This window comes from Musca autumnalis, unplaced genomic scaffold (assembly GCF_047663935.1).
Source record: "Musca autumnalis isolate F117 unplaced genomic scaffold, ASM4766393v1 scaffold_4, whole genome shotgun sequence".
In the NCBI taxonomy this organism is placed as follows: domain Eukaryota; kingdom Metazoa; phylum Arthropoda; class Insecta; order Diptera; family Muscidae; genus Musca; species Musca autumnalis.
In genome coordinates, this window is record NW_027411977.1 from 35,401,647 (window position 1) to 35,428,511 (window position 26,865).

Consider the following 26,865-nt stretch of genomic DNA (forward strand, 5'->3'; position numbering starts at 1 on the left):
AGTCCACAACTCCGTGTACGTCCCACAAAAAATTTCGGAAAAGTTCAGTTTAGGACCTGTTGTCGAATCGCTTTGACTTTTGTTATAACAACTTGTATTCACTGCCTCCCTTCGACGGTACAAGTTTTATCAGGGGCAAGCCTATACTTCCTGAGAAAATAGCCTGAAAGGTGCAAAAAACCCCTATGACGCCGTGTGTAGTGGTTGGAGCGTAAGACTACTCTCGAACGGATCTGCCGATTCGGTCCAAAATTTAGCCTTAGTAATATTTTGTTAATACTTAGTCTCAGTTCGAAGATAAGCCCTATCTGCTAACTCCTTCAGGTACCTCCCCCACAAAAGTTAAAAAATGTTCGAAAAAAACTGTGCGCACGATAACTCTTGAAGGGAGTGGCCGATTTGGTCAATACTTTACACATCCTAATATATCTACCAGGTATAGATCAGGTTTAAATATGGTCTATAATTATCCACTCCTTCATGTACCTCCCACACAAAATTTCGTATAAGTTCACTGTAAGACCTGCTCTCGAATCTCTTTGATTATACCCTCAGCCTTTAGGCTATGGAGGGTATATACACTTTCATACGGGCAAAATGTGCCTCATCGAAATAATGGTTTTAGACCCCAAGTATGTTTGGACGAAATGTGTTTCAGACAATTTGGAGTCGATTGAGCAATGTCCGTCCGTCTGTCTGTCTGTCTGTCTGTCTGTCTGTCTGGCTGGAGCGCACGATAACTCTCGAAGGGTTGAACCGATTCGGTTCAAATTTTGGCTTTCGTAATATTTTGTCCAAACTTAGTTTAAGTTCGAAGATGAGCTATATCGGTCCACTCCTTCCGGTACCTCCCCCACAAAAGTTCGAAAATGTTCGGAAAATTTGTACGCACGATAACTCTTGAAGGGTGTAACCGATTTGGTCCATACTTTGCCCATCGTGGAGCGTGTACCAGACTTAGATCAGGTTTTAATATGGACTCAATCGGTCCACTCCGTCGGGTACCTCCCACACAAAATTTTGGAAAAGTTCAGTTTAGGAACATCTCTCGAATCGCTTTGATTTTTGCTTTAGCAACTTGTATTCACTGCCCTCCACACGACGGTATAAGTTTCATCAGGGGCAAGTCCTTAGTTCCTGAGAAAATAGCCTGAAAGTTGCAAAAAACCCCTATGACACCGTGTGAGGAGGTTGGAGGGCAAAATAACTCTCGAACAGGTCTGCCGATTCGGTCCAAAGTTTGACCTTAGTAATATTTTGTCCAAACATAGTTTAAGTTCGAAGACAAGCCATATCGGTCCACTCCTTCAGGTACCTCCCCCACAAAAGTTCAAAAATGTTCGGAAAAATTGTGCGTACGATAACTCTTGAAGAGAGTGGCCGAATTGGTCCATACTTTACACATCCTAATATATCTACCAGATATAGATCAGGTTCAAATATGGACTATATTTGTCCACTCCATCCGGTACCTCCCACTCAAAATTTCGGTTACATGTTCACTTTAAGACCTGCTTTCGAATCACTTTGATTTTTGTTGAAGCAACTTGCATTGCTACCTCAATTGCGATGGTAAAAGTTGTTTCAGGGGCATGTTCATACTTCTTGAGCAAACATCCCTGAAGTTCTAAAAAAACCCCTATGGTACCATATGTAGTGGCTGGAGATCCATTCTTTTTAGTATCTCCTCCGCAAAACTTTTGATATTAAATCCTAATCAACATTTTTGTCAGTTCAAACGCCCAAAATTCTTAAAACTCCCTAAATACATGCGTTTTTTGGAAAAAAAATTGTTTCAATATACACAGGCTGAGGGTATATCTCTGTCGGCAAAGCCGACTGATACTTTTTTACTTGTTTTTGTTAAAGCAACTTGCATTCGCTGTCTCAATTACGACGGTTGGACGAAGGTTGGAAAAAAACCCTATGACACCATATGTAGTGGATGGCGAGAACGATAACTCTCGAACTGATCAACCGATTTGGTCCAAAATTTGCCTTCGTCATGTTTTGTCTAAACTCAGTTTCAGTTCGAGGATAAGCAATACTGACCCACAACTTCCAGTACTTCCCCCCAATATTAAAAAAATGTCACTAAAATGGTATGCACGATATCCCATTTGGATCTCTGATATGTTGTCTAAATTTAGTTTATCTCGACACGGTCCTCTCCTTAGAGTAAGTATATTTGAGTCTATGTGCAGTTTATTGTCTGTTCGAAGATCCTTTGGAAATGTATACCGATGCTGATCGTTGTGGTCCTGTTTACAGCGGTATTATGTTTTCGTGGACAAATTCATGCTTCTTGGTATACTGATCCAAAAGTTATACAATGACCCACTGAAATGACTAGTGGTCCACTTCCAAAATAGACAAAATTCAGAAAAGACTCTAAATACATTCGATCTGTCAGTAGATGAAAGTTTCAATTCAGATAGGCTGAGGGTATATCGGCAAAGCCGGCTGATACTTTTTTACTTGTTTTATAGTATGTTGATTTTTGGAGAGTTCGATCACTAGCCCAACGCCTAACCCAAATTTTTACGACCTCATGGGTGAAAGTGCGGCACATATTAGATCACTACCTTTAAAGGGTGTTAGACGCAGCTCTCCAGGTGACACCACCGGGAGGTCAGTGTCCACTTAAGATGAAAGAGAAACCGAGATAAATCCTGGTGTTTGTCATGTTAAAGCCGGTCAGGGCCGTTGATTGGTATCTTTCGTATCCTACGTCATGAATATATTCCCCTAATAGTCCCTTAAACAGCTGTAAAGCAGATGACCCCATTTCATCCTCTAGGAGTCCTTTAATACATTCATCAAAAAGTCCACGATTTTGTTTCCCAAGAAATATTTTACTCTTCTTTGATTTTCAAATTCTGCAACACTGTGACCTTACCCAACCAGGCATTCTGGCGTCCATAGCCATCCAAAACCATGACATTCAATTGTAATTATGCCAAAGAGAGTGGATGGATGGATGTACGAAACCAACAAAAACAACCAACATTCAGTCACAACAGAAGTGAAGCGCAACAACAAGGGTTCCTTCGTTCGTTTCATCAACAAAAATCTAATGAAGGCGAATGTTGATGCTCAAACTCAAAGCATTTGCCAAGTGTGTATGTGCGCACGAAGGCTTGTTTGTGGTGCCAGTAGTTGTGGTGATGGGTAGCCAGCCAGCCAACCATACGACAAAATGTTGATGCAACATTTTGTGGCATGTTAGACAAACATCAGAGTGGTTTTCATTGCAATTTTGCAAACTATTGACATTTTCCTAAGGGTAAATCAATGTCCTTAGACATTGATGCCAACAACAACAACAATGACGACCATGACGATGGAAATGATGACGACGACGATGATGGTGATGCTGGTCGTTGAGAACCTAACAAAAAAAAAACACAAAAAAGATCATCATCAAACGTCGTAATAATGTGAATGCTGGTGGCTGACCATAACGTAACAAAGTTTTTTTTTTGTTCTTCGGAAGTGTTGTTGACCATAATACCTCCCCCATCGACATCATCATAGTTGATGGACATAATCAACCCATATTATTAGTATTGGCAGCAACAACATCATCTACCAAGAATGACAAGACAACACAGGTCATGTGGCACTGTTCGCAGCTCCGTTCAGCTGTCAATATTACAAACAACAACATAATGTTGGCCACACGATTTTTCTCCTAGGCCAGGGCAGTGAAGTGAATTCATCCACTTCACGCTGCCTATTTTGTCAACGTTTTTTTTCTTTTGGATTTTTATTGAATTGTTCTTGAGAAATATTAACCATACAATGTTGTTGTCGTTACTGTGATTCAAACAATGACCAAATAGTTGTAATTCATTCTTGGAAATTGGAATATTTTTTGTATGAAAAATAAAATTGAAAAATAAATAGGAAAAACTTATTTTTAAGTTTTTATTATGCGCTACACCACGATGCGATGAGAGTTTGGTTCGGATCAAAAGTATGTTATAGACATGGATTTTTTCATAACTTTTTAGAGGCCGTAAAGAGGAGTGGATAATGTGTGTGTGTGCTTTGTGCACAATTCGCAGGTAAATTGCAACACTAAATAACAAAGATCCCAACCACAACAAAGTTTCTAGACAACGATAGATGACAGCCCCATCATCCAGGACGTGCTACAGCGGAATATAACAATGATATTCGAAACGGGCAAAAGGCGAAATGGAAACGTCCATACATGAAATATAACGCTCATTGCATAATGAAATTAACGAATACTTTGTGAAACATCAAAACTTGCACAATATGAACAGCAAATGAGGCGCTCGGCGCCAAAACGGCCACACCCACATGACAAAAAGTTCAAACTGACTATAAAGATCTAAGCGGAACCTTTTCGATAGGGCTTGCGGTTTCCAAGCAAAATCGCAAACACCTAAAATAAACCTAAAAATTTATTTTATTTATTTAAAAATCCCTCTAGCGATTTTATCTTGTTTTTGGATTTTTCTCATATATGAACATTGCTGTTTCAGAATCCGCAAAAACTTCCCAGGCTTAAGCGGGTTTTATTTAAAGTTACTTAAGGCGCACCGTACATGAAATTGTTTTATAAGGGGCGACACAGTCAATCCATTGTCCTAATTTGAACTTCTATATCTCAAAAAACGGTAAAACGTACGAAAATACCATAAAGGTCAATCTTATAAAGAATTTTCATGGCTACGACATTTCCTTTTGTTCCATTTCGATGGGACTTGCAGTTTCCAAGCAAAATCGTGAATGCCTAAAAAACCTTTAAAAATGCCAACTTGAATCGCGATTTATTTAAAAAGCGCTCCGGCGATTTTTGTTTTTGGATTTTTCTCATCTATGAACATTGTAGTTTCATAATCCGCAAAAACTTCCCAGGTGTAAGCACCTTCCATTTAAAGTTGCTTCACGAGCACCGTGACCCCTCAGTAATGTTGGCGACTTTTTCTGAGTATTTCAGCTATGTAAAATTTCTCTACAAGTGGTGTCTTAAGACACACAGTTCGGACTTAGCGATAAACAGTAGCGAGGACGTACGCAGGATTTTATTTCGGGGAGGGGCCCACTCTGAAAAAATCAAAAATCATGAAAGTTGCAAATATTGTGTAGCGTTACGTAAAGCTATTTTAAAGGTTTTTTGGTTGATTTTATTGACACATATTGACACAAAGTATATAACTTGGGTTCACCATATTTTATATACAAGTCTGAGAGTATAATAGGGGATGAGAGATACCCAGGAACAGTGCTCACCGGCTTTAACATGGCAAAGTCCAGGATTTATCTTGGTCCCTCTCTCATCTCAAGTGGTCACTGAGCTCCCCGTGGTGTCACCTCCCCTATGAAAAAACAGAAGAAAAGAAAAACAAAACCCTCTAAAGTTGACGACCAAGCAAACGTTTTAAGGACCATGATCTAAGAATCTGCACCAGGAATGTTCGCACACTTTATAGAGAAGGTGCAGCTTACGCATTGGCAGATGTATTTGAAAAGTACAAGGCCGACATTACTGCCATACAGGAAATACGATGGAACGGGAAAGGCGTCACAACAACACTTAACGGTAACGCACTGTATTATAGCTGCCATGACATGAAGCATGAGTTTGGTTGCGGATTTGTAGTTGGTCGAAGGTTAAAACACCTGGTCTCCAGCTTCAAACCCGTGAATGAAAGACTTGCTACAATTCGAATAAAAGCAAAATTCTTCACCATCAGCTTTATTTGCGCTCGTGCTCCCACTGAAGACAAGGACGAACAGACCAAAGATATATTTTATGAGCGCTTAGAAGAAACATATCGTCACCATAAATGCCGGAAGACGTAACCCACAAAAATAAAACTTTACAGGAGAAACAAAAAACGTTATAAAATGAAAACGGTGTTATTAAATATCGAAAATTTTTAGTATCGTATTTTAAGACAGAGAAGAAATATATTTTTGGAAAAAAATTAAAATTTTTTCCAGAATGTTAGAAGCTGTGTTGGTTACGTCTTTTGGTATTGTATTTTTCTGAAATGCTAAAAGACGTAACCCACAATTTATTGAGTATACATTTGAAGAAACTAGTATAAATGAAAAATTATAAACAAATTATAACTGGTTTATTGGCATACGCGGTTAAGCGAACTTTAAACTAGCAATCTGATGGTGTTGGGTTCAATTCCCAGTCATGACGTTGATATTTCAATGGACCACAATTAGGTGAACTGTCTATTCCAACCATCACTATAATTACCTATAATTTCAATTGTATTAGACGATATTAAATCTGGAATATTATATTTATCACGGTGCTCTTGAATCAAATTTAAATGGAAGGTGCTTACACCTGGGAAGTTTTTGCGGATTCTGAAACTGCAATGTTCATAGATGAGAAAAATCAAAAAACAAACAAAATCGCCGGAGCGCTTTTTAAATAAATCGCGATTCAAGTTGACATTTTTAGGGGTTGTTTAGGTTTTCACGATTTTGCTTAGAAACCGCAAGTCCTAAATGAGACTGAAGAAAATGTTGTAGCTATGAAAATTCTCTACAAGATTGACCTTTACGATATTTTCGTAGGTTTTACCATTTTTGAGATATTGAATTTCAAATTGGGACAATGCACTGACTGTATCGCCCCCTTATAAAACAATGTCATGAAGGGTGCGCCTTAACTAACTTTTAATGAAAACCGCTTACAAAGGGGAAGTTTTTGTGAATTCTGAAACAGCAATGTTCATAGATGAGAAAAATCCAAAAACAAGAAAAAATCGCTGTAAGGATTTTTAAATAAATCGCGGTCAAACTTCACATTTTTAGGTGTTTTTTAGGTTTTCACGACTTTGCTTGGAAACCGCAAGTCCAATCGAAATGGAGCTAAAGAAAATGTTGTAGCTGTGAAAATTCTCTACAGGATTGACGTTTATGATTTGTTCTCAAGCTGTACCATTTTTGAGATAAAGAAGCTCAGTTTACATTTTTAGGTTTTTTTGTTAAGGTTTCGCGATTTTGCTTGAATACGGCAAGTCTTATGGGTATGGGATCTGAGAAAATCTTATAGCTGTGAAAATTCTCTACGAGACTGGCTTATGTGATTTTTCCTAGGTTGTACCATTTTTTTAGATATATAAGTTTAAGTTGGGAAATTTCAGTCATGACATTGTTTTATAAGGAGACGATACAGAATTGAATTGAATTTGAATTGTCCCAATTCCAACTTCTATATCTCAAAAGTTGTAAAACCTACGAAAATATCATTAAGGTCAATCTTGTAGAGAATTTTGATAGCTACAACATTTTCCCCTTTTGATAGAACTTGCGGTTTCTAAGCAAAATCGCAAAAACCTAAACAACCCTAAACAAAGCGCTCCGGCGATTTTTTTTTTGTTTTTTGATTTTTCTCATCTATGAACATTGCAGTTTCAGAATCCGCAAAAACTTCCTAGGTGTAAGCACCTTCCATTTAAATTTGACTCAAGAGCACCGTGTTATTGTTGTATTTAAGTCAATTTATGGACAAAATATAGTTCATATGAATTAAGTGATCTGTAACAGTTTAAATGTAACTTCTAATTGTCATAAGGAATGTTGTCATAAAAGTAATGACAATCACTTGGAATTAAGCGTTTTAAATCTTGCAGGTGTTGAAATTTCTTTTTTGAAACTTTTAGCCTTTGTGTGTACATCTGAGGAGGATGCACTGCCTCAAAATTTCCGGACTTTCTCTATGGTAGAATCTGGTAGTCGTCTTTGATATCAGTTTTAAAAAAAGATTATACTGCTAGGATCAAAAGCCAATGCTTGCAGTGACTGTAGGATCTCCTGTCTTTTTGTATAAGTAAACCAATACAGACAATTTGCGTTTTTCTCTGGACCTATTTGATTACTACAATCAGTTGATCTCTATTAAACCATGGGTTGGTTGACAAGACCATCTTTTGCAAACTTACAGCCTAATCGTATCCGTCTTCAAAGAATACATCTTTGTACTAGAACGACGTTTTCGTATCAACGCCTCAAATTTTAAATATTTCCGTTCGTTCTTTCTCTTGGAAAAATAAACAATATCGAGACGAGCATTGCTTTCCGAATAACCACTTCCTTTTGTACGGTTAACATATTGTTTTCATATGTGCGTTTTAGATGTTTATTTAAATCAGGGCATAGGTCTTCTGTCATCATCTTCAATTATTTCAATTATGGATTTTTTCTGTAAGACCAGCAAAAACCGTCTAAAGTCAAAGTTATTGCTTTAAAAATTAACTAAAAGAATGGTCTTTGTGATTTTTGAAAAAAGCTTCCATTCTTGAGATATCGTCACTTAAGAGTCAAATTGCACATATGGAGAAGTAAGCCGAGTAAGAGACAAAACTGTTAAAGTAACTACACAATGTAATAGGTATTTCCATAAGCTTTCATACGATACCCTTATCGGTTCAGTAGAAACGGGCCTAACCCGGTTTTGAACCTGGAATTTCGGGTCAAATAACCGGTTAACCGAATCCGCCCCGTGGAAATTATACATTAACTCAATAAGCCCTCCCTCTGACATTATAATTGCAAAGAATACATTGTTTGTACTGCTGTTTAGTTTTGAAATAATGTGGGTTACGCCTTTTGTGTTCTATGAAAATACAGTATGCTGTTACGTCTATTGGCATTTCTTGAATAGGATCGTTATTTTTAAACGTAGAAGCTTGAAATTTTGCCAGAGCATGTATTTTAGCTTAATATATCAGATTCCATCAAAAAACGAATTTCGATTTTCATGTCGGTTACGTCTTCCGGCATTTATGGTGACGATATGACCGTTGTCCTGCCCATGACATTAAAAATATTCTAGTTGATTTTAATGCCAAAATTAGAAAGGAGAATATCTTTGGCCCAACAGTCGGAAAATTCAGTCTCCACAATGAAACATCTGACAATGGCATGAGGCTGATAGACCTCGCACCGGCAAAAAACATGGTAGATAGCAGCACCAGATTTAAACATCTCGACATCCATAAGGGCACCTGGCTGTCTCCAGATCAGAAAACAAGAAATCAAATTGATCACGTTGTGATAGATGGAAGACACTCATCGAGCGTGTTGAATGTGCGCTCGTTCCGAGGAGCAAACATAGACTCGGGCCACTACCTAGTTGCAGCAAAGGTACGCACCCGGTTAAACGTAGCAAACAAAGTACGAACAGACACAACAAGAAAGTTAGACATCGGTAAGCTGCAATCACAACAGATAGCCACAGCATATTCCACTCAACTAGCCCAATTGCTTAATCAAAGAACTCCTCATCCCGATAATATATCAGCACAATGGCAAATTATTGCCCTCTCCATGCAAACAGCCAGAAAATCCATACTTGGATACCAGAGACCTCCACCAAGGAATCCATGGTATGATCAGGAGTGTCGTGCTGCTACCGAAGAGAAAAATTCGGCATATAGGGCTACTTTACAATCCGTATCAAAGCGTAGCGCACGAGAGAGATATCGGGAGAAAAAGAGGAGAGGAGAGACGTCTTTTCGCAGGAAAAAGAGAGAGATGGAAAAACGGGAGTGTGAAAAAATCGAGAAAGGAGCTCGTGTGATCTCTTCGACATTTTGCTGGAAAAGGTTATTCGAGAGGCAAACGTCAAAAGAAGTGGCACTATCTACACCAATAGCCACATGTTACTTGCTTATGCTGATGATATAGACATCATGGAGGTCGAAGGAGAATCTTCTAAAGTGGGTCTGGCGGTAAACGGCTGGAAGATCGGGTCAACTTTTGACGTTGGATCCTATAGTTTTGAGGTAGTAAAAGGCTTCGTCTACCTCGGCACCGCCGTAAACACAACAAACGACATCAGTTGTGAAATAAAAAGAATTTTATTGGGTAACAGATGCTATTTTAGCTTAAGTAAGCAGTTAAAAAACAAAGCCACATCTCGTCAAACAAAAATAACGCTTTACAAAACACTGATACTACCCGTTCTGATGTATGGTTCCGAAGCCTGGGTACTTGCGCAAGCAGATAAGGCAGTGCTTGGTGTGTTTGAGAGAAAAATTCTTCGAAAAATGACCAATCTGCGTTGACGGTGAATAACGACGTCGCATGAACCACGAGCTGTATCTGCTATACAACGGCATCAATATAGTTAAACGTATTGAGATGCAATGATTGCGTGGCTAGGCCATATCATAAGAATGAGCGATGATGAACCCGCTAAAAAGGCGTATAAATATGAAAGAATAGATGGCGCACACAAATGGATGAAGAGATCACAAGGCGCGGTATTCCAGAAAGAGAATCAATAGACAGAGAGAAATGGAGATCTTTTCTTAGTTCGGCCTATAGAACAAATGTTCTGTAATGGGCCAGGTAAGTAAGACCCGATCCGCGTTGCTGGCTCTTGAAATAGTTTTATGTTACCTTTTCTTAAGTCAATTATATTTTTCTTGCATCGCTAATTAGGCGGGTTCTGCAAGTGACTATAAATAAAAAATCTTCAGAAATGTTGGTGCCGATATGCAATTTTAACATACCGCCAAAGAACTGATGACTTGAGTCATGCGTTTATTTCATCTGCTGGAATAGTGTAACTGGAAGTGTTTGTCTGAAATCTTAACGTAAATTGCTTCTTAAATGCTTCAAGAAGCGATCTAAAGCTTGTAGGGAGTTTTTATGTGCCATCGTACATTCGTCTCAGATGATAACTTCATGTGTATCCTTCATGCAAATGAATGCTCAGTTGCAACTATAATAATAATGTATCTTGTATACCTGATGAAACTATTGCTATCAATATGTTGTTTTCTGATCTAAACACTTGCTTTCCAATAAGACCAAAGCTTCGTTATGCATGACATCTGGTATTTCCATTGATTTGTAGCATATTTAAGAAAGTGGGAGTGGTCGGGTCTTGTGGTTAAAATTTGTATCCAGGGTCGGGTAAACGGACACGTTCGTAAGTTTTACATATATAGCGCATTTAAAAAATAGGGCATAGGGGATAACCCGCTTCAACAAAATATACAGCCTATTTCCACCAAAGGCCATCCCTGTACATCATCTGAAAATGACATAGAAATCGATTAGGACGTTTTGGAGATATAACATAGTTAAGGCCGCAAATAAGTGCCTCGTATCGGGGACACAACCATCACTGTCTATCGAATTAATTTTTAAACCCCTCTCTGCCGAAATTCAACAAAATATATAATTTATTTTCACCTGACATTAGTCCAGAAGTTTTGGATATATAACATATTTAAAAAAGGCATTGTCGGGCCATTAGGTCCCAAATAAGGACCTAGGGTGGGAGACACAACCAGCATTGCAAATTCATTTGCAAAACGATACGTTCCCAAGATTAACAAAAATAGCGTTTTTAAAAAATAGGGCAAAATGCAACAAAATTCATTTTACCAGGGTTCATCCCGGTACATTCTCTGAACTTTTTAGGAAAATAGGTTCAGTAGTTTTGGATTTAGAACATATTTAAAAAAGGCATGGTCGGGTTTTTAGGCCGCAAATATGTACCTAGGGTCGGAGACACAACCACCGTTGCCTCGCAAATTAATTTTCTAACCGAGACGGGCGTATGTTTTGCAAAAATATCGTTTTTGAAAAATAGGACCTAGGGGAGTTTCTTTTATATCATAAAAAACAAAAACTTTACTATTTTGCCCGAAGTGATAGAGTCCATGCAAACCAACTAAAAGATTCAAATAATTACATTAAGAAAAAAAAATGTATCAGGTGTCGGGCGATACAGACTACGACGCAGAACTGTTTAAGACTACGAAACCCATATTTGGGCTTTGCAAAAACATGGTCGAATAATATCTGTGAAAAAGCTCGGAAAAAGTTTAGCTAAGTCCTTACCAAATAGGTTAAGTCGTAAAAATCCATTTGATATCCCATCCATTTGGATGTTGTTCCGGCTTATTTTTATCAACGAGTAGTTGTTTATGGACTCGACATTAAAAACTTTGCAAGGACTATACCCAAGATGAATTACTTCGTTAGTAAATAGTCTTAAATTCATCAGTTGGAGCAAACTTATGAAAATACACAACTTTTAATTTTTTAATTTTACGTCTGGAAGTAATTTTATGATATTCCAAGTTTCGGTGAAATCGGATATTTGAAATTTTGTGTGGGCCGATATAATTCATATTCATAATTCGAACCGAATCTATGTCTGACTGAAGTCGATATGGACCAAATCGAGCAATCCCTTCAAAAGTTATTGTGTTCACCATTCTAGCGAAGCAATTAAAAGTTTTGTGGGGGAATTGTCCGAAGGAGTGGACCGATGTGACTTAAAGTTTGAACAAACTATTGCGAGATCCGTTGGATTGGTAATTTCCCGAAGGAGTAGACCGATATGACTTAAATTTTGGGCAAAATATTGCGAGATCCGTTGGATTGGAAATAAGGACCAAATTAGTTGATCCGTTCGAGAGATATCATGCGCTCGAGCCAGACTGACAGACGAAATGGACAAAATCGACTCCAAACAGTTGGAAGCGGATTTCGTCTAAACATATGAAACAAACAAAATAAAACATTTTAAATATTTCTTAGACAACTTGTTAATAACTTCAGAATAATAAAAGTTTTCATTTAAAATATCTAGAAATAAAAATTATTTCAGAGAAGAAACGAAATAATTTACTAAAGTGGCTCAAAATTGTTCATCGAACCAATTTATTTCGGTGGGGTTGGGGGCTGGCCCCTTGGCCCCACCCTGCGTAAGTCCCTGAACAGTAGGTTCCATATCATTGAGCTAATATGAATCAGGGTGCACTCACTGATATGAGAGAAGTCTCCCTTGTCCCGTTCGGGATGTTTGTGGAACAATTATATATAATACGGATGTGCTCAGTTTGTCAAATCCGCATCCACTACACTCGAACTTCGGTGAAACTCAATCGATGCCGAGAGTGGATGCATTTTAGGGTTTTCTCCGGACTCTTCCATGTGAGGAACTACGAGATGGACTATGTCGCTGCGTGAACACAGCCCCAAGGGAGTCGTCGTCATCAGAATACGAGACTCTCCCGTAGTCCTTCCAACCCCTGAAATGCATCCATTTTCCAATTTAATTGAAAAAGACTCTGAGGTCAGTTGGAGGAAATAGTGGATTTCATGAGTCGGAGGAATATCATGGTCCCGGTGGGGCAAGAAACCAAGTTCAACAAAAACTGCAGCTTACAACTTTGTGATGGTTACAACATCCTGATGATGAATCGCACCAGAAGTGGATATGTGGGACCTACCTCGCTTGAGCCTGGCTCTAAGGGTCTACCGATGTAAATTTGCTTAGTGTATACACTATACACCGATAAATATCCATTCTTTGTCTTGCGAACCGATTGGACTGCCACGTCTGTGATTTTTGAGTTCACCTATCTGCGTTGTTTGGTGTATACTTCTCTCATTTTCCGAAGCACATTGTTGCTCTTTGCGAGAGCTTCTTCTGCGGTTGCTCTCATTTGGAGTATGAATTTCTGTTTTGGGGAGTTATAAGTAAGCGGTGCAGCTAAGGTGAGTTGTCAAGTTCGGTCGACGTTGCGTGGACTCCCGGCTGCTTCTACCTCTGCTGTTGTCGAGTTCACGGCTGTGCCCTTTGTTCTCGAACTTACGAGGAATGTACTTTATCTATATTCTGCTTTTGTAGGGGGTTCTGTTTTTGTCATCATTTGATTGATTCCCATATAAGAGCCGTTATCCTTACACGTAAAACAGTTACCCTTTATATGACCTCGAGGTTGCACAAGGTTTGACACAAAGCCTTATGGGAACTTGTGTTCAAAGCCAGGTCGGGAGCTTATCAGGATAGTCTTATCAACTGGTCCCACATTGCCAAGTGAATGGGGACTAAAGTACGGAGCGTTCTTCGAGGTTTTAATAGGACGGAAGGCATTATCACCAGACTGAAAGTCATATCGGTGCGATTTCACTCCCACTTACTGAGGTAACAGAATGCCGTGAAATTCAGCCTGAGGTAATTTTTAATGTATCCGCATCGTGGTACATTGTTACAGCTATGTCGTTATCGTGGGATTTTTCGGGTGGGTATTGTTGGTGTACAACCGTCGTTGAAATGGGAAGTAGACGCTGACCAGAGAGCCGATCGATCCTATGAAGAAGCTCCAAGGATGCACATGGGGTGCGCAGAGTCGTTGAGCCCGTCATTACTTTTTGAGGAACGCCCCGGCAGGCTACATAAAAATAACAAATAAATACGATTTTAGAACTTTCCGCACCACCAGTTTGTTCTTCTTATTCCTTGTTTCATTTCATACAAATTCCATCTAAAGAACCTAATTAACTAGAAAAAAAAAGCTTTTTAAATTTCCAATAAAAAAAACAACGAATTTTATACAATGTCTTTAGAAGCGACCTTTAAAAGTCCTTAACCTGTTAGTAACTGGGGAAAATAGTAACGAAGAAAATTAACTAATTCCGTTTAAATTAATCCATTGTTACAAGAGACTGAAGATTATTGGAAAAGGCAATTCTTACCTAACACAGAAAATAGAACACACAACACTGTCTCTGTTCTGCTGCAGAAGAGTGAACGTGATTTTGCCAGAAATGGAGGGCAATTATTTAAATTCCAATGTTCGACTAATCCACCCAATTGATTTTTAAACTTTTAAACATCTTTACTAGAGAGCACTGAGATGATGAGACTAGGCCATGCCGAATGAATCTTTTATTCCACGGAAAAAATTGTATTACAGATAGTCCAAGGAAATACCATTGGCCTTGTGTGAGTGGGAATCAACTGTGCAAAAAATTATATTAGAAGACAGTAGAATGGAAAGGAAAAGGGTGAGTCCAAGAAACTGCAGCATGTCCAATAAAATTCCAAGACAATAACATGGTCCTGCGTATCTACCATTTTGTTAGTGTTGTTGTTGTTCTTAAGCCAAATAAAATGGCTAAAACGTGACGATATTTCAAATGCAACAACAACAACAAGCTAATAATATTAAGAACAAAAGCCACATCATGTGTTTTTTCATCTGTTTTACTTGTAACTGCCGTAGAGAGTGAGAAAGCTAGTGCTGTTGATGCGGCTGCATCTTCTGGATGTTAATGGTTAATGTTGTTGATGCGTGGTTGTAAGTAGTGCCACAAAACGATCATTGCTTGCTGACAACAACTGCGATGATGCAGATCATAGTGCAGGATTAATAAGAGTTGTTGCTAAAATTCCCCTGATACTACACCATGTTGCGGGGGAAGTCTTAATTAAAGATGGACATATTTCATAAGAATTTTTGAGTTTCTGAAAAAAGAAAATTGTATGTAAAAGAGTTCATTATTCGCTACAATCTCCCAAAAAAATCAAAAATTGCAAATGAACATTTTAACCTTGACCATGACCGATGATTTTCTAATTTTCAATATATTAATTTATATATATGTATATATTTTTTTTATTTTCACATTAAACTCGAAAATGTGATAGTCACACAGGAAATGGTGTAATTCTCCTAATACGAATAGGATTTATGTTTTTTTGCAACTCCTTTTGGTAGAGTTAGTGCAATCGAAATAACTGCCTGCCTGCCAGCCGGAGTGCCTGATGGACAGGGTTCAATCAAAACATTTGCCACAACAATGTTGCAACCGCATAACTATGTAACACTTTGCATTAGAATTGTGAATCGAAGAAATATCAGTTGCATCACATGATTTGCAACACCATACCATGGTGCTGCATCACTGTCAGCAGCAAAAAAGAACACTGCCATTGGCTTGGAATTTAAAGTAGCTAGCCCAGCATGGTGATGAAGAATAAATTTATGAATATTTTATCAAAATGAGGCCATCATTTGAAAATTCTGGTTAAGATTTGTGACACTAAAAAAGGGAAAGAGAACTTATTTTCAGTAGAATGTGATGTCGAATGCTCAGTCTGGAAGAGCTTTGGGGAAATGGATGAACTATGGGGATCATCAAATGGTTTTAGCAATAATATTAATAATAATAATAATAATAACAACAACAATAATTATAATAATATTATAATTGTTCCACATCCCATAAGAGACAAGGTAGACTTCTCTCATATCAATGAGTGCACCCCGATTTGTATAAAGCTCGATGATATGGGACCTACTGTTTATCCCGAGTCCGAACGGCATGTCGTAAGACACCACTTGTAGAGAAGTTTTACATGGCTGAAATACTCAGGAAATGTCGTCAACATTACTGAGGTGTTTTTGCCACCGTTGGAAATTGTTGATGTTGCCTGACCGGGCACCACGGTGGCAATAATAGTAAGAATTAGTAATAATGTAGTAATAATAATAAAAAACAATAATGTAATAATATTCAATATGTAAACATAAATTAAAACAGGTAAAAAAGTATCAGTCAGCTTTGCCGACAGAAATATACCCTCAGCCTGTGTGAATTGAAATACTTTTTCTCAAAAAAAAAACTTATGTATTTAGGGGGTTTCAAAATTTTGGGCGTATGAACCGACAAAAGTATGGATAGGATTAAAGCCTACGAAAAACATAATATCGCTGTGAACAGGGCCACTAAGAAAACCTTCGGTAAAAAAGTCCCAAAGATGCTCGAACAGACCCTAACCATACAACAAGTAAAAAGTCGTTAAGTTCGGCCACGCCGAACTTTTTATACCCTCCACCATAAAATAGTCTTAATTAAAATGGCATACTTAGGGTCCTTTCACAATTTTAGGAGGAACAACTTTTCGACAATGGATAGACTCCTACTGCCTCCTACTATTGCTTAAATTACACTGTGAACACAAATGTTGGGGCAGAGATAATTCCTTTTGGAGATGAAAGCCCTTGGTGTGTGTATATTAAAAACCCGAAGGACAGATGCGCCGTGAGTCGAACTTCCGCGTTATCGCGTGATTAAGTTTTAGCAAGAGACCCTGTAAGCCATCATGAATTAGCATTATATCTTTGTTTGTTGCTTTTGTAGAGCACTTAATACGCTAATTCCTGATGGCCCACAGGTTCTCTAACAAAAATTTCATCACGCCATAACGCGGAAGTTCGACTCACGGCGGATCTGTCCTTCGGGGTTCATAATATACTCACCAAGGCCTTTCTTCCCCAAGAGGAATTTTCTGTGCCCCAGACTTTCACCTCCATTTTGTTGCACAGTGTTATCTAATCTAAAAAAATGTGTTAAGCTAGGTGAAAGGTACCACCTACGGAGCTATATCAAAGAGTCAATCTATCTTTAAATTTTTTGGCGGAAAAGTTTTATTGCTGCAGGGAACTTCAAGAGTCAAATTTAGGGTACTTTCATCAAAACAATGTAGGCCTTCAAAAATGGACCCAAGTTGACGAATTTTAGTGAAGAAATATCATGACCACTGAAAATTCCCGAAAATCGGGAGTTACAGTTATATGGAGGGGGGGGGGGGTATACCAAAACATGGACCTATATTGACGATTATTTTTGAATAGACAAAATTGTAGCTAAAATTCTCAAAATACCGATCATTACAGCTAGTTCGGTTAAAAATTGCAGCTAAAATTCTCAAAATACCGAAAATCGGGAGATACCGTTATATGGGGGCTATACCAAAACATGGACCTATGTTGACGATGTTTCATTGGAGATATTTTATGACCACTGAGAACTTCAAATGTCAAATTACAGCTATTTCGGTTAAAAACTGTAGCTAAAATCTCAAAATACCGAAAATCGGGAGGTACCGTTATATGGGGGCTATACCAAAACATGGACCTATGTTGACGATGTTTGGTGGAGATGTTTCATGACCACTGAGAACTTTAAATGACAAATTACAGCTAGTTCGGTTAAAATTTTGTAGCTAAAATTCTCAAAATACCGAAAATGGGGAGGTACCGATATATGGGCGCTATACCAAAACATGGACCTATGTTGACGATGTTTGGTGGAGATATTTAAAGACCACTGAGAACCTCAAATGGCAAATTACAGCTAGTTCGGTTAAAAACTGTAGCTAAAATTCCCAAAATACCGAAAATCGGGAGGTACCGATATGGGGGCTATACCAAAACATGGACCTATGTTGACGATGTTTCGTGGAGATGTTTCATGACCACTTGGAACCTCAAATGTCAAATTGCAGATAGTTCGGTTAAAAATTGTGGCTAAAATTCTCAAAATACCGAAAATCGGGAGGTACCGATATGGGGGCTATACCAAAACATGGACCTATGTTGACGATGTTTCGTGGATATGTTTCATGACCACTGGGAACCTCAAATGTCAAATTGCAGATAGTTCGGTTAAAAATTGTGGGTAAAATTCTCAAAATACCGAAAATCGGGAGGTACCGTTATATGGGGACTATACCAAAACATTGACCTATGCCCATATCCTTTGGGATATAAGTTTGTAGATCACCAGGAACCCTACGTGCCAATTTATAAAGTGGACCGATATAGCCCATCTTCGAACTTGACTTGCCTATGGAAAAATTTCAGGACTCTATCTCAATTATTGCGGACGCTAGAGTGATTACAACAGACGGACGGACGGACAGACGGGCATGGCTAGATCATCTTAGAACTTTATCCTGATCAAGAATATATATACTTTATAGGGTCGCAAATGATTAGTTCGATGTGTTACAAACGGAATGACAAACTTAATATACCTTCCATACTATGGTGGAGGGTATAAAAATGTTGAACATTTGTGTGGGTGGTAGCACAAGGATTGGACAGATATGGCCCAAATTTGAACATAAACTAAGTATCGACAATATTTAGAGATCCAAAGTTTGGACCAAATCGGTTGCTACGTCTAAGAGAAATCGCGCGTGCCATTTTAGCGAATATTTTCGAACTTTTGTAGAGAGGTACCGGCAGAAGTGGACCTATAAGCACCACCTTCGAAATTCATCTAATATTCGAAGAAATATTACAATGTCCAAAGTGTTGGCGAACGCAGTATTCGGTTCGAACACTCAAGCCACAACATATGGTGCGATAGGGGTTTTTAAACCATTCCCCTCCTGAAAAAAATGTTACCATCGTAATTGAGGCAGCGAATGCAAGTTGCTTCAACAAAAATCAAAGTGATTCGATAGCAGGCCTTAAAGTGAACTTATCCGAAATTTTGTGTGGGAGGTACCGGATGGAGTGGCGAATATAGTCCATATTTGAACCTGATCTATATTTAGTAGATATATTAGGATGTGTAAAGTATGGATCAAATCGGCCACTCCCTTCAAGAGTTACCGTACGAACAAATTTTCCGAACATACATATTTGAACTTTTGTGGGGGAGGTACCTGAAGGAGTGGACCGATATGACTTAAAACTTAAACTTAAACTATGTTTGAACAAAATATTACGAAGGCCACATTTTGGACCAAATTGGTAGATCCGTTCGAGAGTTATCTTGCGCTCTAATCACTACACACGGTGTCGTAGGGGTTTTTTGCAACTTTCAGGAAGTATGGACTTGCCCCTGATAAAACTTATACCATCGTATGGGGGGGGGGGGCAGAGAATACAAGTTGCTACAGCAAAAATCAAACCGATTCGAGAGCAGGTCCTAAACTGAACTTTTCCGAAATTTTGTGTGGGAGGTACCCGAATGAGTGGACCTATTGAGTCCATATTGGAACCTCATCTAAGTCTAGTAGAAATTTCACGATGTGCAAAGTATGGGCCAAATCGGTTACTTTCTTCAAGAGTTATCGTACGCACAAATTTTCCGAACTTTTGTGGGGGAGGTACCGGAAGGAGTGGACCGATATAACCCATCTTCGAACTTAAACTAAGTTTGGACAAAATTTTGGACCGAATCGGTTAATCCGTTCGAGAGTTATCGTGCGCACCAGCCAGACAGACGGACGGACATGGCTAAATCCAACTCCAAATTGTCTGATACACATTTCGTCCAAACATACTTGGGGTCTAAAACCATTATTTCGATGTATATACCCTCGTTAGCATAAATTCTGAGGGTATAAAAATTGTACACACAAACATTTTTGTACCTATTATTGAAATATTTGTTGCATTTTGCATCATTTTGCATACGTCATATGTTTCGATTGCAATTTAATCAGAAGCCAAAAATATGCCCAATCCCAAAATTTTACATGAATCCGACCAAAAATAAGGGTTGCATAAAATTCCGCTGTCTACTTATCAGCACTTTTCCACCATACTTTTCGTTGATAATGTGCCTGTTTGTCCTTCAGTTGTAGCCCAGAGATCAGATCATCGACTGCATAAAGAATGTGTGCTCCGCATTATTTATACAATTATTCCGAGAATGACCTTTAATCCTCCAACCGGGTGCTTGCAGCTAGCCAATCTTAAAAAAATTCTGACATACAACTAAACACGAAGCAGCACCAATTCTGTCCGTTCAAAAAAAAAAAATATAGAAAAAAGAAAAGTCTGTACGACGTTCGGAAGGACCAAAAGCAGGCAAGCACACAATACAAAGAAGCTGAAATTGACGATCGCCCACATATGTCCGGACGAGAACGTTCCCTGACTGATGGCACGAAGCCCACTAAATGTAAGAAGTTGAAGCACAATACCCCAGTCTCATAAAAAATTCGACCCTTCAACAAAGTCGTTAGGGACAACCTGATTGTTGTCGCGATCAAAAATAATAATGCAAAGCTGTACCTTATCATCACCGGGGAATGGGGTAAGGTAGAATCAAAGTTGTCTGAATATGTTCTTACAAATCAAAGTTGTCTGAATATGTTCTAACAAATGATAACATTCCTATGCTTCATTTTAAATGTGTCTCGTGGTTTCAAGGAGATTAAATGCTTAGATGAGTACTCAACGTGATTCTTGGAAAAAACATAACTAAGCTTGGCGATGCTTGGGACGACACCGACTTACCAATTATTTTCTGGATATTCCCTTTGTTTTCAATGCTTCCCATATGATATTTCGCCTCATGGCTTCGGTATGTTTTTCGAAGGAGAGGCCGATGTAATTTTGAAAGAAATATTGCGATGTACAACGTTTAGAGCAAATCTGTTATACCTTTTAAAATTACTCTGAAACGTATTTGGTATGAAAGAGCCTAAAATGATTATTTCAATGAGACACATTTCTGATTGTGACAATGTGCATATAGCCCCTGTTTCCATACTGCTGGTGGTATAGCGAATAAAATTTTATTTTGGGAGATTTTTTGTTGTCTTCATCTTTTGTTATTCCAGTCTTTTTTGTAATACTCTGTTAGCTGAATTACAAAGCTTTCATTTCCTTCTCTGAAATAAAAAATATATCATTACTCATTCTACATGTAAAAAAACTTTCAATTCCAATATTACGCTTCTCACACCTTCCAAATATATCCCTTCCAAATATAATGCAACGTCTCAATACTGCCTGCATTATCTCAATCTAGAATATCTACCGAAGAAAACAAAATAATCAGCAGGCACATCAAAGGATCAGTCGGATGTTTCATTATTTCAAAATTTCACACAAGAGGGGAGGGGGAGTGAAGCAATACTTTGTGAAATAAGTTTGTCGTCGATTCATTCCCTCTTCATTCATTTATGGCCACAACGAAATAATTAAAAATAAAAAGAATTCCACACACTTTACATCCTTTGATTGCAGAAAATTGCCAACGGTAATGGAGGATGGATGATGCATGAATGCATCCTGACTGCTGTTGGTCCTGATGCAATGCTGCAGCGAGAAAGGGAATTGTTGTGGTAATACTTTGTAAGAACTTTTTTGTTTTACTTTATTCACAGTTTTACTTCAATAAATGAGAAAAAAATGTCAACTCCATTTGCAGAATTTCTGTGTGTGTATTTGTCATGTGCATTATGCCAACTACTTACCCTTAACCTAAATCAATAAACCCTGCTTCAAGGCTTATATAATTTAATTGTCGTACTTTTGCGCTTTGCTTTTTATAAAAACAACAACAGCAGCCGCAACAAAGAACACGACACAACAATGTTGCTACAAGAGGTTTCTGCCAGAGGAACAACAGCCGCATCAAAACAACAGCGCCATGGCAGGATGAGTAATGGCAACGACAAAAGCAACCAACGAATGTAAACAATTCAATACCACCAGAGTCCCTTTGTAAATGAGTTGTCAGGATATTTTTTTTTTCTTTCTGTTCAATTTCAGATTTTATCCTTCACCTGGAAAAGAAGGGCTCATTTACTTTGTTTTGTTGGTTTCTTAGGTTTGTAACGGTGGATTTTGTGATTGTGGAAAGGCTGATTGGCTTACTGGGTTGTGATTTCTCCAGTCATCCATTACATTGGGAGAGCTGATTAAAAAATGTCATAAACATTTGTTATATTTTGTCTAAGGATAATATATTTTTGACCATTGTTTGACCAGCAATAAATGAATGAAGGGATTTTATCGAAATTGTACGCTGTTAGGATTGTACAAGAAGCAAAGGTGAGGAACAAAACAGGTACGCTGGAACGTGGAGGGCAATAAACGTGAATTTTTAAAAGATTATTTGGAGCCTCCAAAGAGGACAATAAACGTGGATTTTAAATGGTTAAAATTTATAGTCGTTGTAAGCCTCTAAAGGCTACGTGGATTTTTTAAAGAATTTTTCTTAGCCTCCAAAGGCTACGTGGATTTTTTAAAGAATTTTTCTTAGCCTCCAAAGGCTACGTGGATTTTTTAAAGAATTTTTCTTAGCCTCCAAAGGCTACGTGGATTTTTTAAAGAATTTTTCTTAGCCTCCAAAGGCTACGTGGATTTTTTAAAGAATTTTTCTTAGCCTCCAAAGGCTACGTGGATTTTTTAAAGAATTTTTCTTAGCCTCCAAAGGCTACGTGGATTTTTTAAAGAATTTTTCTTAGCCTCCAAAGGCTACGTGGATTTTTTAAAGAATTTTTCTTAGCCTCCAAAGGCTACGTGGATTTTTTAAAGAATTTTTCTTAGCCTCCAAAGGCTACGTGGATTTTTTAAAGAATTTTTCTTAGCCTCCAAAGGCTACGTGGATTTTTTAAAGAATTTTTCTTAGCCTCCAAAGGCTACGTGGATTTTTTAAAGAATTTTTCTTAGCCTCCAAAGGCTACGTGGATTTTTTAAAGAATTTTTCTTAGCCTCCAAAGGCTACGTGGATTTTTTAAAGAATTTTTCTTAGCCTCCAAAGGCTACGTGGATTTTTTAAAGAATTTTTCTTAGCCTCCAAAGGCTTCGTGGATTTTTTAAAGAATTTTTCTTAGCCTCCAAAGGCTACGTGGATTTTTTAAAGAATTTTTCTTAGCCTCCAAAGGCTACGTGGATTTTTTAAAGAATTTTTCTTAGCCTCCAAAGGCTACGTGGATTTTTTAAAGAATTTTTCTTAGCCTCCAAAGGCTACGTGGATTTTTTAAAGAATTTTTCTTAGCCTCCAAAGGCTACGTGGATTTTTTAAAGAATTTTTCTTAGCCTCCAAAGGCTACGTGGATTTTTAAAGAATTTTTCTTAGCCTCCAAAGGCTACGTGGATTTTTAAAGAATTTTTCTTAGCCTCCAAAAGCTATGTGGATTTTTTAAAGAATTTTTCTTAGCCTCCAAAGGCTACGTGGATTTTCTAAAGAATTTTTCTTAGCCTCCAAAGGCTACGTGGATTTTTTAAAGAATTTTTTCTTAGCCTCCAAAGGCTACGTGGATTTTTTAAAGAATTTTTCTTAGCCTCCAAAGGCTACGTGGATTTTTTAAAGAATTTTTCTTAGCCTCCAAAGGCTACGTGGATTTTTTAAAGCATTTTTCTTAGCCTCCAAAGGCTACGTGGATTTTTTAAAGAATTTTTTCTTAGCCTCCAAAGGCTACGTGGATTTTTTAAAGAATTTTTCTTAGCCTCCAAAGGCTACGTGGATTTTTAAAGAATTTTTCTTAGCCTCCAAAGGCTACGTGGATTTTTAAAGAATTTTTCTTAGCCTCCAAAGGCTACGTGGATTTTTAAAGAATTTTTCTTAGCCTCCAAAGGCTACGTGGATTTTTAAAGAATTTTTCTTAGCCTCCAAAAGCTATGTGGATTTTTTAAAGAATTTTTCTTAGCCTCCAAAGGCTACGTGGATTTTCTAAAGAATTTTTCTTAGCCTCCAAAGGCTACGTGGATTTTTTAAAGAATTTTTTCTTAGCCTCCAAAGGCTACGTGGATTTTTTAAAGAATTTTTCTTAGCCTCCAAAGGCTACGTGGATTTTTTAAAGAATTTTTCTTAGCCTCCAAAGGCTACGTGGATTTTTTAAAGCATTTTTCTTAGCCTCCAAAGGCTACGTGGATTTTTTAAAGAATTTTTTCTTAGCCTCCAAAGGCTACGTGGATTTTTTAAAGAATTTTTCTTAGCCTCCAAAGGCTACGTGGATTTTTTAAAGAATTTTTCTTAGCCTCCAAAGGCTACGTGGATTTTTTAAAGAATTTTTCTTAGCCTCCAAAGGCTACGTGGATTTTTTAAAGAATTTTTCTTAGCCTCCAAAGGCTACGTGGATTTTTTAAAGAATTTTTCTTAGCCTCCAAAGGCTACGTGGATTTTTTAAAGAATTTTTCTTAGCCTCCAAAGGCTACGTGGATTTTTAAAGAATTTTTCTTAGCCTCTAAAGGCTACGTGGATTTTTAAAGAATTTTTCTTAGCCTCCAAAAGCTATGTGGATTTTTTAAAGAATTTTTCTTAGCCTCCAAAGGCTACGTGGATTTTCTAAAGAATTTTTCTTAGCCTCCAAAGGCTACGTGGATTTTTTAAAGAATTTTTTCTTAGCCTCCAAAGGCTACGTGGATTTTTTAAAGAATTTTTCTTAGCCTCCAAAGGCTACGTGGATTTTTTAAAGAATTTTTCTTAGCCTCCAAAGGCTATGTGGATTTTCTAAAGAATTTTTCTTAGCCTCCAAAGGCTACGTGGATTTTTTAAAGAATTTTTCTGAGCCTCCAAAGGCTACGTGGATTTTTTAAAGAATTTTTCTTAGCCTCCAAAGGCTACGTGGATTTTTTAAAGAATTTTTCTTAGCCTCCAAAGGCTACGTGGATTTTTTAAAGCATTTTTCTAAGCTTCTAAAGGCTATGAAGTTTTTTAAAGCATTTTTCTAAGCCTCTAAAGGCTACTTGGACTTTTTTTAAAAAAATTGTATAAGTCTCTAAATGCTACGTGGATTTTTTAAAGAATTTTGGTGAGCATTTAAAGGCTACGTGGATTTTTTAAAGAATTTTTGTAAGCCTTTAAAGGCTACGTAGATTTTTTAAAGAATTTTGGTAAGCCTTTAAAGGCTACGTGGATTTTTTAAAGAATTTTGGTGAGCCTTTAAAGGCTACGTGGATTTTTTAAAGAATTTTGGTAAGCCTTTAAAGGCTACGTGGATTTTTTAAAGAATTTTTCTTAGCCTCCAAAGGCTACGTGGATTTTTTAAAGAATTTTGGTAAGCCTTTAAAGGCTACGTGGATTTTTTAAAGAATTTTTCTTAGCCTCCAAAGGCTACGTGGATTTTTTAAAGAATTTTGGTAAGCCTTTAAAGGCTACGTGGATTTTTTAAAGAATTTTGGTAAGCCTTTAAAGGCTACGTGGATTTTTTAAAGAATTTTGGTAAGCCTTTAAAGGCTACGTGGATTTTTTAAAGAATTTTGGTAAGCCTTTAAAGGCTACGTGGATTTTTTAAAGAATTTTGGTAAGCCAAAGGCTACGTGGATTTTTTAAAGAATTTTGGTAAGCCTTTAAAGGCTACGTGCATTTTTTAAAGAATTTTGGTAAGCCTTTAAAGGCTACGTGGATTTTTTAAAGAATTTTGGTAAGCCAAAGGCTACGTGGATTTTTTAAAGAATTTTGGTAAGCCTTTAAAGGCTACGTGCATTTTTTAAAGAATTTTGGTAAGCCAAAGGCTACGTGGATTTTTTAAAGAATTTTGGTAAGCCTTTAAAGGCTACGTGGATTTTTTAAAGAATTTTGGTAAGCCTTTAAAGGCTACGTGGATTTTTTAAAGAATTTTGGTAAGCCTTTAAAGGCTACGTGGATTTTTTAAAGAATTTTTCTAAGCCTCTAAAGGCTACGTGGATTTTTTAAAGAATTTTTCTTAGCCTCCAAAGGCTACGTGGATTTTTTAAAGAATTTTTCTTAGCCTCCAAAGGCTACGTGGATTTTTTAAAGAATTTTTCTTAGCCTCCAAAGGCTACGTGGATTTTTTAAAGAATTTTTCTTAGCCTCCAAAGGCTACGTGGATTTTTTAAAGAATTTTTCTTAGCCTCCATAGGCTACGTGGATTTTTTAAAGAATTTTTCTAAGCCTCTAAAGACTACGTGGATTTTTTAAAGAATTTTTCTTAGCCTCCAAAGGCTACGTGGATTTTTTAAAGAATTTTTCTTAGCCTCCAAAGGCTACGTGGATTTTTTCTTAGCCTCCAAAGGCTACGTGGATTTTTTAAAGAATTTTTCTTAGCCTCCAAAGGCTACGTGGATTTTTTCTTAGCCTCCAAAGGCTACGTGGATTTTTTAAAGAATTTTTCTTAGCCTCCAAAGGCTACGTGGATTTTTTAAAGAATTTTTCTTAGCCTCCAAAGGCTACGTGGATTTTTTAAAGAATTTTTCTTAGCCTCCAAAGGCTACGTGGATTTTTTAAAGAATTTTTCTTAGCCTCCAAAGGCTACGTGGATTTTTTAAAGAATTTTTCTTAGCCTCCAAAGGCTACGTGGATTTTTTAAAGAATTTTTCTTAGCCTCCAAAGGCTACGTGGATTTTTTAAAGAATTTTTCTTAGCCTCCAAAGGCTACGTGGATTTTTTTAAAGAATTTTCTTAGCCTCCAAAGGCTACGTGGATTTTTTTAAAGAATTTTTCTTAGCCTCCAAAGGCTACGTGGATTTTTTAAAGAATTTTTCTTAGCCTCCAAAGGCTACGTAGATTTTTTAAAGAATTTTTCTTAGCCTCCAA

At 37.5% G+C, this 26,865-nt stretch overlaps 1 protein-coding gene across 3 annotated transcripts in view; it reads left to right on the plus strand.

The window, feature by feature from the left end:
* The window catches only part of LOC141401725 (uncharacterized), a 476,511-nt gene that overhangs the window by 423,397 nt on the left and 26,249 nt on the right, over positions 1-26,865 (plus strand). The gene's annotated exons all lie outside the window — the stretch shown is intronic.